Source organism: Lissotriton helveticus, chromosome 6 (genome assembly GCF_964261635.1).
Source record: "Lissotriton helveticus chromosome 6, aLisHel1.1, whole genome shotgun sequence".
NCBI classification, from domain to species: Eukaryota; Metazoa; Chordata; class Amphibia; order Caudata; family Salamandridae; genus Lissotriton; species Lissotriton helveticus.
Genome location: NC_136067.1, coordinates 575,127,142 through 575,144,089, shown reverse-complemented (window position 1 = coordinate 575,144,089; position 16,948 = coordinate 575,127,142).

Here is a 16,948-nt window from a genome sequence, read left to right as displayed (position 1 = left end):
GCGCCGTGCAGAGATGTCTGTCCCTCAAGATAAACAGACAGAACCACTCAGCCGAGAGAGCTGAGGCGCACACGGGACGGGGTATCTGCAGAGGCGCGCTGGACAAGGGATGAAGTCAGAGGGTTGAGCTCACCTATTGCAGACCATTTCCCCCTGGGAGTGAGCCATGGGAAAAATCCTAGAGGCGAGAAATTTAACACGGGCGTCAAGTGGCCCCATGTCATGGGTGTCAACTTCAACCAGTCCCCGCTTTTAAATCGGAGACGATTTGCAGGCTGACATTTTGCAACGAAACTACAAGTACCAACATGCAGTTCGCTACTGTTTAACAAGTGACCACTTGGTGGTTTTGACTGCTCTTTCTCTAGTGTTTAGGTCTGTCGAATGGGCATCCGGTGGGATATCAGGTCGTGTTCAAAATACACTGTACTATTTAACGTGCTTACTAATAAAAAGGGCGATAGATATAGCCATCATTAGTGCAGCAGGTACAGTGGCACCAAGCTCTAAGGATATTGCAAGACACAAACTGACCTGCAATGGTACGCCTCTTTTGGCGCAAGACTTTGCAACGTGACGCATCTGGGAGATGCGTCACGTAGTAAATACCCTGCACCATGGTGCATCTTTTGCGCCGCCGCTGCGTCACAAAAGTGACGCAATGGCGGCGTAAAAGCAGCGCAAGGGGCTTGTAAATCTGCCCCAAAGTGTCTACATTGTAAAGAAACCAAATATACATATCTTCATGTTGTTAAATAACTAAAAAAACTAAGTTATCTGTGTTTGTTGTAGGAAAAATGGGCACATAAAATGCCGCAAAATTGCCGCTAAATTTCCATATTTGTGCCGCTAAATTTCCATTTTTGTGCCGCTAAATTTGCTAATCCATGCCGCTATATCCTGGGGGGTCTGATAAAGGGTGTTCTTATTGTCCAGTTTGATGGTTACTATGGCATGTGTGGTGGTCTTTCGGTAGTTGCCTTGGAGCCATTTGAAGATTATCCTCAGTATGTTGAGGGTCTGCCTGGAAGTAGTATGAAGTGGTGGCTTGACTTGAGCAGTCATGTCCAGTTTGATCTCAATGATGATCCTGTGGTCCCTGGAATAGATGTGGGTCTGGCCACCTGATGCAGTCCTGTGGTAAGGTGTTCTTTATGAAAATTACTACTTCTATCTTGTCAGTGTTTAGCTGGAGATAGTTGAATTCATCCAGTTACCTACTTCGGTCAGAAAGGCTGTGAACTTTTTCATGCATTGAGGATCTTGTCTGAGAGGGAGATTTTGAGCTGAGTGCCATCGGCGTAGGAGAGGATGTTGATGAGGTGGTCATGGCGACCCTGGCTAGAGGGACCATGGAAGCAACAAAGAGGGTAGGGCAGAAGGACAAGACTTGTGGCACTCCACAGACAAGTTTCTGATGAGTATGGGGCGGTTCACTTACAAAATATCGACCCCCAAAATATCCCATTGCCAAAATATTGTGACCAAAATGTCGGTCAAAAATATCGTCATCCTATACTTGTTATGGTAGGTGCAAAAATATTGAAAAAAATATAAATGACATTAACATACCTGTATTAAATATCGTATATATATTACCTACTGGCGGTCGCCAGTAGGTATATATAGTTAGGATTTTTTCTCTATGGGATTTTTGAAAATTCTATGTCTAATAACTTTGGCGTTTGTGGACGGAATTGGCTGAAATTTTCAGGAAAATGGCACATTTTGTTTCTGAGCAGCCCCTGAAAATTTTAGGGGGGTTCGTCAAGGGGGGGCCGAGAAAAAAGGGGGGTCCCAAAACACGTTTTTCCCATGTTAATTTCCATAGGGCGGTTGGCCTCACTTTTAGCCGGAACGGCTGAATGGATTTGCACGAAACTTGGCAAAATTGTAGGGACTGGTAGCCCGATGTGCCTTTTGTAGGTCTCAATATATGTGCTCCAGTGGATTTTGAGAAATTAACGTTTAAAAAAAGATATATATCTGTAACAGCGGACCGGGCAGCGCTCCAGGACGCGTACTTTTCGCGCAACGGAGCTTTGTGAAGCGAAGCTGATTGGTTCTCCGGCGTCTGTCAACATTCCAAACAGTCCGTAGCGGCCGCCATCTTGTCTCTCGGTAGGATCGAGAGACAAGAGGAGGCCAAAGCGAAGGGGCAAATGACCATAAGGGGGCATAGTAGATTGTCGCTGACCCCCTAGGTTTGATGTGGAGGTTTTAAAAGGGCCCCGCGGGGCAAAAAAAAAAAAAAAAATAATAATCGAACGGCTGAATGGATTTGCACGAAACTTGGCAAAATTGTAGGGACTGGTAGCCCGATGTGCCTTTGCTAGGTCTCAATATATGTGCTCCAGTGGATTTTGAGAAATTAACGTTCAAAAAAAGATATATATCTGTAACAGCGCTCCGCTTCGCGTACTTTTCGCGTTACGGAGGTTTGCGAAGCTGATTGGTTTTTCGGCGTCTGTAAACATTCCAAACAGTCCGTAGCGGCCGCCATCTTGTCTCTCGGTAGGATCGAGAGACAAGAGGAGGCCAAAGCAAAGGGGCAAATGACCATAAGGGGGCATAGTAGATCGTCCCTGACCCCCTAGGTTTGATGTGGAGGCTTTGAAAGGGTCTCGCAGGGCAAAAAATAAATATACAGTTTTTTTAGTTTTTTTGCGTGGAGTGCGCCCGGTTCGCGAACCGGGAAGCGTTCTGGGGAGCGTACTTTCTTGAAAATTAGTGAAAAGAGTTAGAGTAAAATAATAATTGTGAGTGATCAGATGTAGGGTAGCTCTGAGAAGAGCTTTTGGGTTTATGGTACATTTAGGTACTTATAAGTAGGTACCAATGCACAGTCTTAAATTCAGAGTGAAAACTCTGTTGCCCTCATCTGAGAAGTGAACTCCATCTCCTCTGTAGATATCTTGCATGTAGTAACGCAAGTTATTGTTGTACAGGGAGCCCATTCCATGGTCTCTCATGTAAGCTGAAACAGATTTGTTTACATGCTTCCTCGATTTCTCAATTTGTGGACAAAATTGGTTCGACCACCTCCATTTCTGTCTTTGGCATATATTTGAATATACCAAGGCAGTCTGAGGAAAAAGTGCCATCAAATGCTCAAAGGTGTCCTTTAAAAGCATTTCCAGACCTACCCCAGTCAAAGTGCCCAAATCATTACCTCCACAGTGCACAATTAACAGGTCAGGTTTTGGCAAATGCATAAAGGTTTTCACCAATGGTATCAATTGGTGACATTTTAATCCTCTGTGGCCAAACCACTTAATTTCCACATTTTGTAAATTGAGGTTAGGTAAATTCCTGTTTTCAGCGTACCTTTGAGCCCAATAGATGTAACTATGTCCAACAATCCAGACAGAAAACATGGTGAGAGAAGGTTCTGCTGCAGTCAGATGAAGTGTGGCAATGAAATGGCAGTTGGAAAAATGAGAGTCTAAAATGAAAAAAACTGAGGAGTTTCTGTGTTAATGAAGCAGTAAGAGTGATTGGTGGATTTTGATTGCTGAAAACAGAAAGTTAGTGTGCATGGATGAGTTCGTTGAAAGATGTATTTTGAGTGGCGAAGAAAAAATCATTAAATGAAAGAATGCTCTGGATATGCAGGTGCACTGAGAGTTCAGAGTTCAATTGCAACATTGTTGTGTGAGAGGTCTTGCAAGAGGTGGTTGCTATGCAGAAAAAGCAGAGAGGGGGCAGAGGGGGGAAGGGTTTTGCTTTGAAAAAAAGTGAGGGAAGAGTTTTGATTGGGTGACATGAGAGATATGTGTGAGGAATTACACCATTTCTGTGCTTTTGATAGCTGCAGACTCTGGAGTGCATACCTTTTGCTCTGCTGAAGACAAATTGGTGTGTTTCTGAGACTGTTTTGAAACTCAAAGTATTTGCTAAGGTGAGAAAAGATTTCTTTAATTTAGATAGAAAATAGTGTGCTTTAAGGAGAAAATTATGAAGAAAGTTGTGTTTTTCAAATGTTGCTTTGTCTCAAGTGTTTCACAAATAGATTTTGTTTCTTTGAGAAATTGTAATTGGAGAAAATGTGAAGTATTAGTACTGACAGGGCTTTTATGTGCATAGGAGCTGTGGAGTGTTTTCAAATTATGACTTGTAAATCGTTTTTGAGAAAAAGCAATGGTTTTAATATTGATGAGAAGGACATAATGGTGTCTGCTTCTTTATAAGGTAATTGAGAGTCTCTGATGTTATTTTTCCCATTTCAATGTAAGAAGTTTGTCTGTGGAGCAAATTGCTTGTAAATATGCTCCCACCTGTGCATGGCAAATTTAGATTTTGAATGTTTCCGTTACATAGGCATGTTAAAGGTGACTGAAACATGCTGCAAAGGCAATCAAAAAATGCTTTTATGTGTCTTAAGGACATTTTAAGTCATTTCCCCATGTGCAGTGTTTTCAAATTATGAGTTGAAAATCGTTTTTGAGGTAAAGGAATGTTTTCAAAATTTATGTGCGCCATATGACCCCAAATTTCTTTTTCAGGGGTGCAGCAGGGTGTTCTTGAGACACCCCTGCACCGTCGGAAAAATTCGTAATTTGCGATGAGGTAATTGCTAATCGCAAATTGCACCTTCATTCCTATGGGCCTCCTGCTGCATGGAAATGAATGGGTAATTTGTAATTAGCAAATAGCTCATCGCAAACTAGGAATGGTAAAGAATCGCTATTTATTCCTTAAAGTTCGCTAGTTAGGAAATGCAAAAAACTTTGATGATACATATGGCGGTTCATCTCTAACAAGATAAGAAGCATAGGGATAGATTTATGATGACTGGCGCATCACCAGGGATGTGTTAGTCATTCTGTGCCGCTGTTCCGTCACCTATGGTGTGCTGCATTTACAATGCGGCGCATCATGGGGCAAAAACAGCACAGATGCGTGACGTATTTGTGCCGTAAAGTTGGCGCATTGCTGGAGTTGTATCGCAAGTGTGATGAAGCTCCAGTAAGGCTGAGGGGTGCCCCTGTCGCAGGGTTTCTGTTCTCACACAGAACTGTGGACAGAGGATTGGAACCTCGGCGAATTAGGGTGTCCCAAAACTCACCTTAGTAATCAAAACCCCTTAGCAAGCTAGGTACAGTGTCACATTGGATATAACAAACTCTCAATGTTTAGACAATCCAGAATATGAACTTATAGTACCTCAGGATACGTGGAACTCATGAACAGTCGGTCGTTATATATTTCTTAGAAACCAGAACATGGAGTTAAGAAGAACACATGTGTATTTGAAATGTTTATTTACTAATGCCGTCTTCTCAGGCGTAGTATCTTAGATTATACAAGTACACATATTATCAGTAGCAAAATTACCAGCATAGTCAGTAGTACATAAAAAGCGAATGGTGACAGTATGTTAACATGCTGTAAATGAATAAGAGTTAGCAACACTTATAAGCAGCCGCGGGCCGTGGAGGGAGTTACGGTGGGGCAGGGAGGCGGGGAGGGGGAGGGGCAGGGTGGAGAGGGCTCCACCCTGCTTCTCCCCCTCCCCGCCTCCCTGCCTCACCGTAACTCCCTCCACGGCCCGCGGCTGCTTATATCTCACCCTCCCTAATACACATATTATATTATTTGCTAAGAAGGTCTCTTTGTGTTGGTTTAGGGCGTGCCGATACTTTAGTGTCTTAGATTTGAAGGAATCACATCAGCATACACCAGCTCTCTCTTCATGTGAACCGCATCAAGTGTTGTGTATGTGTGTTCGGCAAAGCAATATAAAACCCGCCTCATGCTCAGAATTGGGAGAAGCTGCACTTATGTTATGAGTATGAAGTCGTGGAGATCAGACCTCATAACAATTCTGTATCGTGTTGTTCTTGAAACTTCAGCACTCGCTGTACAGATATAGTTTAAGAAGTAAAGCAGATAGTAGAGCAATAACATATTATTCTCATGTAAATCACGATGAACTATTAGGTTGAAAGCTAAAGCAACAACTAAGTGTCGTGTGCAGAAGTTGCAAAAAAGGAAAAAATGGCGTTTAAACCGGTAATGAGTCCATGCTAACTTAACACGGTGTAAAGATATCCAGGACCTAGATGACACCTCCCCATGATCCGGAAACGAACTGAATAAGATAATAGAAGTGCCATCTCATGAGAGCAGATTGCAACTTTATATGTGGACGGTCCGCAAGGTAAAACATTAAAAACTAGGAAAATTTAATGCTAAAGAAAAATAAAACAGCCAAGTCCTTTATCGAGTCTTAAGCCAATAGGCAAGCTAAATAATAAAAACTTGACAAATAAGTCAATGAATTGTCAATGAAATGCTAGTACTCAGCATATCAAACATGAAAAAGGTCTATGACATAACTGTGTATGCAAAATAAGCTGCAACAGCCTCCAATAGGAAGTCACCGTCTTCATCCGAAAAGAATTTAGCCATCCAATTTAAAAGCGGAAAAGAACATACGTGCTCTCCCAGCACCGGATCCTCTATCACCATCAGAGGACAGCTCGGTGGGTTTTCAAGAAAACTCTGTTCCAAGAAAGACTGTGTTGCCGCCAGTAAACTCCAGGGACCAATTAGTCCATGCATCAATGCCACAGCCATAATCCTTTCGCCAGGACAAACCAACTCGTGAGTAATGATAGGAGTCATCAGCTGATTAAAGTCGACGTCAGGAGAAACCGGTCCGCAGAGACACAAATCAATGGCCCAATCGAAATCATAGGTCAGGCAGTGAAATACAGGCTGGACACAGGTGAAGTAGGAGAATTGAAAAGATAATCCATATGCCGTGCTTAATATCGCCAACGGCATTGTGCCATAATATTCTAGCATGCGATTGCGGAACAGTGTCAGCAGCTGCAGGGCGGGAGCTTGCACAGGAGGGACATCCATATTTAAAAATGTAAAAAAGCACAAGAGCGTCCGCTGGTAATGCAAGTAAAAATGGGAATCCACGAAGCAGAGTGGAAAAAATAGAATGAAAGAAAGCAGGGATGACTCCAAAGATTTTCTCAAATGAAGTCACGAGACCACTGGTAACAACTTTAAAAAAGTGCGCCAGGCCCTTTGTGGAGGACGCGTTAGAGATAGTCCGAACCATCTTGCTGAAATGGAAAGGCGAATCTGTATTTAAAAGGGTCTGCACCTCTGTACGGGTGTTCGCTATGTGAAGCACGAAAGTTTCACGGGCCGAACTCAAGGCCACCTCTCTCTGAGACAAAAGAGCTCTTATTCTTGCCATGCCGTTGAAATGTGCTCCCAAGGTTGGTATTTGTGGCCAGATTGAAAACTCCCTATGTTCATGTGTGGGAGGAAATAGAACATTTCTGCAGCAAATAACCTGTTCATTTACTGTTACGATAAAATGAATACTTTTAATTAACCCAGAACAATCTTCATTATTGAGCATCAAATAACTACCATTTTCCAAGAACTTGAACGTGGGGATGATAGCAGGAACTGGTGTGCCTTGCAACACGCAAGCCATATTTGGTCGGTGTTTGTTGCATGAACCGTGTAACTGTATGTGCCTACACATTAGTGAATGATCTGGCGTCTCAGTGCATTCCTCTCCATTCAGATAAAGTTCTTGATCATCTTTGAAAATCTGTATGTGTATGGAAGCGACCAGACCTCATGAAGAAAACCACTACCTAAAGGTTAATAACGACCTATTGGTATATATTTCATACAATTTGAAAACTTATATAAAGCAAAAGGCAGCGTTATTAAACCGTGGATAAGGCACGTTGCCAAAGCAGTCAACCTTTTGGATTTATACTGGAAATGTTAAAGGAAGAATTACGGAGTAGGGCCTGTAAATCTTTAATGGACAACGAGTAAAATTACTCCAACCATCATATTTCTCTAACTCCGGGATAGTAGGGGTGTTTAATTTTTTAGAAGTAGCCAATCCAAAGCATTTGGTCTGGGAAATTGTTTCATTCACAAACAACATATGATTTGGGATGAGACATGCACGGTGGAAAGCCTCAGTGCCTTGTACCTGCCAGGTTCGTGAACCCCAAACTGATGTAGATCCTGGATATTTTTACTCTGTGTTACGTTAGCATGGTCTCATTACTGGTTTAAACGCCATTTTTCCTTTTTTGTAACTTCTGCACACGACACTTAGTTGTTGCTTTAGCTTTCAGCCTACCTGCGTCAAGATCTATGCCTGCTTCAAGCAGGCGCAGGGTTTTGATGTAGCTTTGTCCTATCTGATTGTAAATGCAGCACACCGTGGGTGGCAGAGCAGCGGTGCACGTTAACTGGTGCATCCCTGGGGATGTGCTAGTTAATATAAATCTGCCCCTTTACATTTAATTATGTGCAGGGGACACAGAGTAGGTGAGGTTTATCCAAGGTTAAGAAGAGATGAGTCCTGTTCAGTGAAAAATTGGAGATAGGCTTCAGTATATTATATACTTAAGTAGTGTGTTAAGTTTTTGATGACTGTTATTAATTTACTGGGTAATAGTGGTTAATAACATTTTTTATTATATTTTACCACAGATTCAACTGCAGATTATTTCAAGATTTTAGGATGCCTAGCAAAGAAAGAGTGAGAAAGGCTGCAAAACGTCAAAGACAGCAGGACCATGGAATAATGCAGCAGTCCTCTAACAAAAAGATTTGTCAAGTCACCAAGAAAGCACCGGGTAAGAGTCCAAAAACAGTCATAAGAAATATGTGTAGTAAAAAAAATATTACTACAGAAAATGTTTCAGTCCAGAAAAGGAGAAACAATTCAAATGGTAAGGAAAGGCCAATGAGAAATGTTACTGCTAGAGTAAGAGATAACTCTATGCATGAAAGTAGAAGGAAACAACAGTTTAGGGATATTCGTAAACGAATGTTCCGCAACAGGATAATTGGGAATTTGTTAAAAAATATTAAGAAAGGTCAACAGAAAGTGGTTTTTTATAAGAGAAAAAAAATACTTGAGAAAGTTATTGATCAGGCATTTGAAATTAAACGTAAGTTATTTATTTTGACAATCAATAGAATTAGGAAGCTAAACAAGGTAATTTATGATTTCAAAAGAAATAGTAGATGGAAGAGAATAGTTAATCGTAGTAATTTTTGTGAAGTTTTTTCTGGAGAATGGATGCATAGTTCAAGCTCTGAGGCATTTTTTAATGAGGAGAGTTATTTCCAGGATAATGATTTGGTGCATGCAGTTGACACCAGTGGTCGAGCTTATGAAGTGAAAGATGGTTGTCCAGTTGAAAAAGAAAAAGTTGTGAGAACAGAGATAGAAGAGGTGTTAGGTAATGAGGTTTTAGGGAGACGTCCTAAGGGTCCTGTGTACACCTGGAAGTGTAGTAGTATTTGCAGTGTACGACAGGATTCCATCAATTTGCTTTGTGATTTTATACGGTCATTTAATAAGAAAAGTTTGAAGCAGAAAATGAAGTTCTTGCAAGAATTAGATCCTTGCAGAGTGAGAGAAGTGATAGGTTTGCATGGTCATTCACTGGCTTGTCTTTCCAGGAGAGTATGCCAGAGTGTTTTTCATCATTTCAGGATGCTAGCAGTGCATCATAATAAAGTGAGGAAATTAGTTAGAATGTTGTATTATGCTAAGAGTCCAGCAATTATGCTTAAACAATTATGCGCTGCTCTTTTGCATGGTTCTGAAATAGATGTGAAGAATATATGTGAAGAAATTGAGTTTTGTTACTTGGAAGTAAAGAGGAGAATGTTGAAATTGACCAAGAAGAAGAGAGTAGTGTGGAAGATAGTGTACAGGTTTCCAGTACAGATAATTTCCAGAGGGAAATTGCGACGTTTGAGGTGAAATCAAGTGAGAGGCCAAATTTCACTTGTGTGTGTTGTCGACGCACTTATTATAAGAATCAGACTAAGTTAGTGGATTTATATGGAAAAAGTGAAAGGGAAAATAATAGTGAATGGAAGGATTTTACAACATACTTGATGGTAGAAAATTGTTTTGATTTGGGATTGGATCAACGTGTGTGTACTTATTGTTGTAACAAATTAAATCAAAACCAGATGCCTGCTAGAGCAGTTCATAATAATCTGGAATTGGTTGAGATTCCTTCTGAATTGAAGGATTTAAATACTTATGAATCTATTTTGATTCAAAGTATCCATCCCTTTCAGGCTATTGTAAGAATGGAGCCAAAGACAGGGAAATTGCCTCCATCAGATTTACAGAGAGGATTAAAGGGAAGAGTTGTTTATTTGCCTCTAGATTTGAAGAAAAACATTAACACAATTGGAGTAGAAAAAGTGGAAGAGGAACCTCTTGTTATCTTAGTTAATGAGGTTCCGACAAAGAATAAGAAAATATGGCAAGATTTAGTAGATGTTAGGAAAGTCAAAAGGGCAACATTGTATTTGAAAAAAAATAATAAATACTATAAAAATGTATATGTTGCAGAAGAGGAAGTAAGTGAGGAAGAGGATAGCGATTTGTGTGCTGGTCAAATTGAGAAAGTAGAACCCTGTACTATTGAAGAAATATATGAACATTATAGTGTTCATCCTTTGCATTCCAAGGAAGTCATGGGGAATGCTATTGAGTTGTTTCAAATGAAACAAGCGAAAGGGAGTCCCATTAGTGTTTGGGAGGAAAGTTTGGAAGCTCGGTGTTTCCCACAGCTTTTTCCAACAGGTCAGGGAGGAAGATATGATGAGCGACCTCATCAAATTCCTGCTTCTGAATACCGGACTTTGCGATTGTATGCAGGAGATCCTAGGTTTCGACAATGCATTCCTTATTTGTTTCATCTCCTGTTTGAAAGCGATCTGTCTGGACTGTCATATGCAGTGAACCACATCTTGAAAAGTGGTATACACATGCAAAACATCTCGGCAAGTGACTTTATGGATAAAGTCAATGTCCAAGACAGTATTTTGGATTCTCACCTGATTAATCTCATGGCGTGTCAGCGTGGTACTAATGAGTACTGGTACCGTCGTCATGGTGATTTAAAATGTATGCTGAGGAACTTAGGAACTCCCACATGGTTCCTCACTTTGAGCTGTGCTGAGTATGGCTGGGAAGACTTACTTGAATTTCTACGAGAGGCAAATGCTAACGTAGAAAACATCGAATTCAAGACACCCGGAGAACTGTGCTCTTTGGATCCAGTCAATGTATGTAGGTACTTCAATCATAGATTTGAAGGTATGATGTCTTTCATCATGAATAAGAAGAATCCACCTCTTGGAGAGGTGTTGGATTTCTTCTGGAGGAAGGAGTACCAAGCAAGAGGTGCTCCTCATATACATATGTTGCTGTGGATCAAGGATGCACCTAAATTTGGAACGGATGCAGACGACTCAGTGATGAGTTTCATAGAACAGTATTCTACGTGTGCTGTTCCAAACGCAAAGGAGAAAAAAAGCCTAAGAGAAAAAGTTCTACGTTTCCAAAGCCATCGATGTGGAAAGTACTGTCGTCGTAAATTCCGGAACAAAGACAAGTTCTACACCAAATGTCGTTTCGGCTTTCCACGATCGGTGATTTCTAAAGGAAGAGTGAACAGTTTGATGTCTTCGCTGCGACATAATGTGATGAAGAAATCACCTAAAAACACATACAATTTGAAGAGGAACGAAGAGTCTAAGTACATTAACGACTACAACCCGGTGATTTTGTCCATGTGGAATGCTAACATGGATATACAGTTTGTGGCTGATAACTGTATGGCTGTGGCTCGGTATGTGACATCTTACATCACCAAAAAAGAGAAGACAGAATTGAAGGATATGTGGGAGGACATTTCCCATGAAAAGAGCCTCAGCAAGAAGTTGTACAGTTTCAGTCTGAAGATGTTGTCGCATCGAGAAATCGGAGCTTACGAATGTTCTGACCGGTTGTCTTCAGCAAGTCTCTATGCCAAGTCCAGGAGTATCGTTTGGGCGAGTGTTGGTCTTGCTGCAACGCGTAATCGAGTTCTGAAACCTGTGCGGGAAATTGAGTATTTGGCGGAAAAGGAGCCAAACAGTACCGACATTTTGAAGAGCAACATGTTGGATACATATTATCCAAATCGAAGCAGTCACCTCGAGAATGTTTGTCTGTATGAGGTTCTGCAAAATTACATATTCAAGAGGAACATCAAAGAAGATACTGAGAAAGGAGTGTATGCTGTAATAGGAAGTGAGGGATGTCTGGTCAAGCAAAGAAAATGCCACTTGATAAACCATCGAAAATTGAGTGGCGAATCTCCTGAAAAAAAGGAGTTTTTCTATTTAGCACTTTTGCAACTTTTTAAGCCTTGGCGTGCAGAAGAGGAACTGCTTGGAGATTTCCTTTGTTACGAAGACTCATTCAATGCTGCCAAGGAGACCATAGAATGTCCTGCTTTTCCCAAATATGTAGAAATGTTGAATGTGGAAATTGAGCAGGAAGCAACGATTGCAGCCGAGATTGCCAGAGACAGTTCTCAGGACAGTCAGAGTTCTGCTTCATTGAGTCAGGATCCACTAGGAGGACCTCTTATCGAAAATGAAGCTGCCACTGCTATGAATGAAGTGGAAAGAGCCATGGCACATGCTCAGGAGGATGCGGTTAACTTACAAGAGTTGGAAAGACAACTCAATGTTGAGCAGAGGAAAATATATGACGAACTTACCATGCAAATTGATCATGGATTAAGTCATGACAAGAAAGAGTGCTCATGTACGTCGTTGAAGCCTGTCCGACTGTACGTGAGTGGAGAAGCGGGAACTGGAAAAAGTTTCCTTATTAAAGCAATTTCATGTTATTTGCAGGAAAGGACAGAGTCATCGCTGTCTTGTGTTGTCACCGCTCCAACTGGACTGGCAGCACATACCATTAAAGGGATTACTTTACATCGTTTACTGATGCTGCCAGTGGAGCATGACAACAAATTAGAATATCACAAGCTATCTGGAGATGCTTGTTTTGAAGTTTCAAGAGTCTTGAGGAAAATGAAACTTCTTATCATTGACGAAGTAAGCATGGTTTCCAATGTCATGCTTGCCTTTGTGCATTTGAGAATGCAAGAAGTTCTCAAAACAGAGTATGATGTGTTATTTGGTGGCAAACACATCATTGTTTTCGGAGATCTTCTGCAGCTGACACCAGTGAAAGGGCAACCTGTGTTCAAAATGCTCACGCATGAAGATACCAGGAAGTGCTTAGGGAGTATTGGCAACGTCAATATATGGTTAAACTTCAATTATGCTGAACTGCATGAAAATATGCGTCAGGCAAAGGATGAAGTTTACAAGACTATTCTACAAGATGTTAGAATTGGAAAAGTGACCGAGCATGGGAAAGCAGCTTCACATGCACGATTACTGACAAATTTATATCCAGACGAAGATGTTGTGCCTGAGAATATTTTTCAGAAAGTTACTGAGAAAAAATCTGGAATATGTTTGATGCCAACTCTTGCAGAATGTGCCAAATTCAACAACAAAATGTTGCATTTAGAAAAGCAAGAGATTGTGAAATTGGAAGCTATTGACAGAGTAGAGCATATGGGATCAACAATTATTTTGTCTGAGAATCTGAAAACAAAATTGGATTCATTAGAGAAGAGTATATCTAAAACTGCGGGTTTTGAAAAGACTCTGAATGTGTGCTTGAACTGCCGTATAATTTTAAGAAGGAATTTACATGTTGAAAGAGGTCTGGTAAATGGATCAATGGGTAATGTTGTTGATTTTGTGAAATACAGAAATAGAGATGGAATTGAATTTTTAAAAATTAAATTTGATGGCATTGAGGAAGTACAGCTAATTGCTCGTTGTTCTGCTAGATTTTTGCTTGTAAAAGACTTATATGTTCGTCGTAAGCAGTTTCCTGTTTGCTTGGCATATGCGGTGACAATCCATAAATCGCAAGGTTTAAGTGTAGACTGTGCATTGGTGAATATTGGCAGTTCTGTGTTCAAGGAGGGTATGGCATATGTGGCATTGTCACGAGTTAGGACTTTATCGGGATTGTACTTGATTGAGTGTGATGTCACAAACATTTGTGCGGATCTAGATTGTGTTAAGGAATACAATAGGTTGAGAAGAGAGTATGCGCCACATTTGCCTCAGTATCCTTTGTTTGAGAAACGTGTGGTAGGCCGGAAACGAAGAAATGTGACCAATACTGGGGAGGTTGTAGCAAAAAGACGAAAAGTCGATGAACCTGAAATTATAAGCAGAAACAAAAAGGATTCTGTTGAAGATGTTGTTGGTTTTCAATTTGAAAACAGTTCTGGTGTCAACTGCTATGCTAATGTAGTGGTTAATGTTTTGTTTTCTCTAGAAAATGTAAAAGAAGAGATTGTGGTCAATTCTGATCAAAGATTTTGCAGTTTGTTAAATTCTGTGTTAGAGAAATGTAGCACTGATAGAACAAACATAGAAAGTGTGTCTGAAATTCGAAATCTGTTAGACAGATGTTCAGGCCAAACACAATTCTCTCAAAATAGTCAGCAAGATTGTCAGGAGTTTTTAATGTATATGCTTGATGTATTGCATGATGAAGGTGTAGATGTAGATCACCTGTTTGGGCTTTCTTATCAATGGCAGCATGACTGCGAGAACTGTAGGGTATCAAGTACTACTAGTGTAGACTCAGAAAGATTTATATATTTAACTTTGCCAGACAGTAAATCAGTCTCTTTTAATAAGCTAGTAAAAGCAGCTGATCACAATATGGAGTGTAGGCAATGTAAATCTGAAATGATGTCCACATTATTTATACGAACATATGGCCAGTATGTCATTTTAATGTTCCAACGATGTAGGCCTGATGGAACAAAATTGACAACTTTAATTAAAAATGTTGTGGCTTCACAGTTGTCAATATCAGGAAGGACTTTTGTAACTGTAGCAATTATATATCATGATGGTCCTTCAATAACATCAGGACATTATACAGCTTATTTAAAGTGTAGAAATGGCTGGTCATTCTGCAATGATTCTGTTTTAATTTTCAAAAAAAAATTGCCATATGACCTTAAAAACTCTTACCTGGTGTTTTTAAAACCAAAATTTTAGGGAAAGAATCTCGGGATGTGCTCTGAGGAATTTCAAGAAGTTCTCATGGCTCCTACACTATTTGGCCTTGAGGATAAGTGTAGTACAGAGACATAACTTTTTACCATAACACTGGACGTCATTGAGAAATACGTGCACTTTGAATGAGTTCAGAAAAACTATTTCTTTTTATAAGCTAATTGAAGCAGCCAATCAAAACATGGAGTAGAGGGAATGTAAGTCTGCAATGCTGTCTACTGTTTTACATTGCTTTGTGATTAAAAGTGATGTAGAGAATTAAATAATTGTACTAGTCATAAAGGTAGTGTAAGTCTGCTTCATAGTAAGCAGTATCAGTGTGATAGGAAATGTAGAACATGATTGAGCAAGAAGGGGAAGATATTACTAGTCCAGGATTGTGTAAATGATCTTCAACATTTTAATTCTGAAAGTTGCGGAAATGCGAAAAGACGGGATTGGCTTACAAGAAATCCAAGAGTTATAAATGGCTTTGACAAGATTTGGCCTTGTGGAAACTTGTGGTAGAGAGCAAGAAGTCATTTATTGTATGTAACATGTTTTTGAAAACGATGGAGGTTTTCTTTCAGAAAGTGGCGGGTTGAAAGTAATAACAGCACAACAGAGTGTAAGCTGTTCATAGGACATCTTTGGCCGTCATGGAAAGTAAGTTAACTTTAAGGAGTTCTGAATTCTGATTTGTTATGTTGTATGGGTTTTTTAAACACAATCATTTTGATTGTGGTTTTTTTTCCCCGCTGTTATATGATGAATACCTTCAAGTCACTGTTTTTAGTGAAATTTGATACATTCTGAGAACAGCAAAAATAAACCATTTAACATGTATAATTAATTCTGTTCTGTTTGCATTTATGATGTACATGTAGAACTGTGTAGGAGGCATGGAGAAGGTGAGGCTTCTGTAAGTGTCAAAGTTGTTGCATACAGTGAACACATTCACACATCGTTCCACTCTTCCTTGGATGTGGTGGAGGTGGTGGGGAAGCACCAGCTGAAGCTACTAAAGAAGCCATTGCTCACTGGTAACAAAGGGTCTTTCTCTCACAATGATGAAAGTCAGAGTGAGGAAAGAAAGAGGGATTTTCATCATTTGGGAAAAACAATAGTTCTCAACCAATGAAAAGTGTTCATTTTAGATTATATGACCTAGTCTTACATCATTAGGAAACCAAAAGTGAAATGAACCAATGAAAAGTGTTATTACCAAGTCACATGACCTGCTGTGTTTATGGTACACGCTTTGCAGGGCCTTCCGGTTTGCTTCCAGAAACCTGTGCTTTGCGACTCGGTAAGCGTACCAGTTCGCTAACGTAGTACGTCATATGACGTATCACGCGACAACGCGAAACGTCATGCGGACGGGAGGCGTCACGATGTTGTTTTCTAACGCGGCAGTTGCGGTAAAGAAACGTTTACTGGCTCGCGGTCTATTTCGCGGCATCAAGGTCAGCTAACGGGAAGCTTCCCGATTCGCGAAGTGGGAACGAAGAAAAAAAAATTAAAAAAAAAAAAGTTATTAATAAACATATAAAATATATTTTGGGATTTAAAGAAGAATACATTTTACAGCTACAGATATTTGCTATTAAAAAACCATTGAAATTCACTGAAAAAACCATAGGTTATAGATTATATATAGTTAGGAATTAGCATTTACAAAACCTTGAAAATTCACTGAAAAAACCATAGGTTATAGACCATATATAGTTAGGAATTAGCATTTAAAAAACCTTATTTTACTCACACAAAACCATTGAAATTCCATATATAGTTAGTTGCACTAACTATATATCGCGCACCCGCAATCCACTGCTGATGATGTCACATATTACATCATTCATGACATGGTCAGTGACATCACTGATGACATCACTGATGACATCTCAAATGACATCACTGATGACAACATCCAGTGATTATGTGTTTCTGTAAAGTTTAAATATGT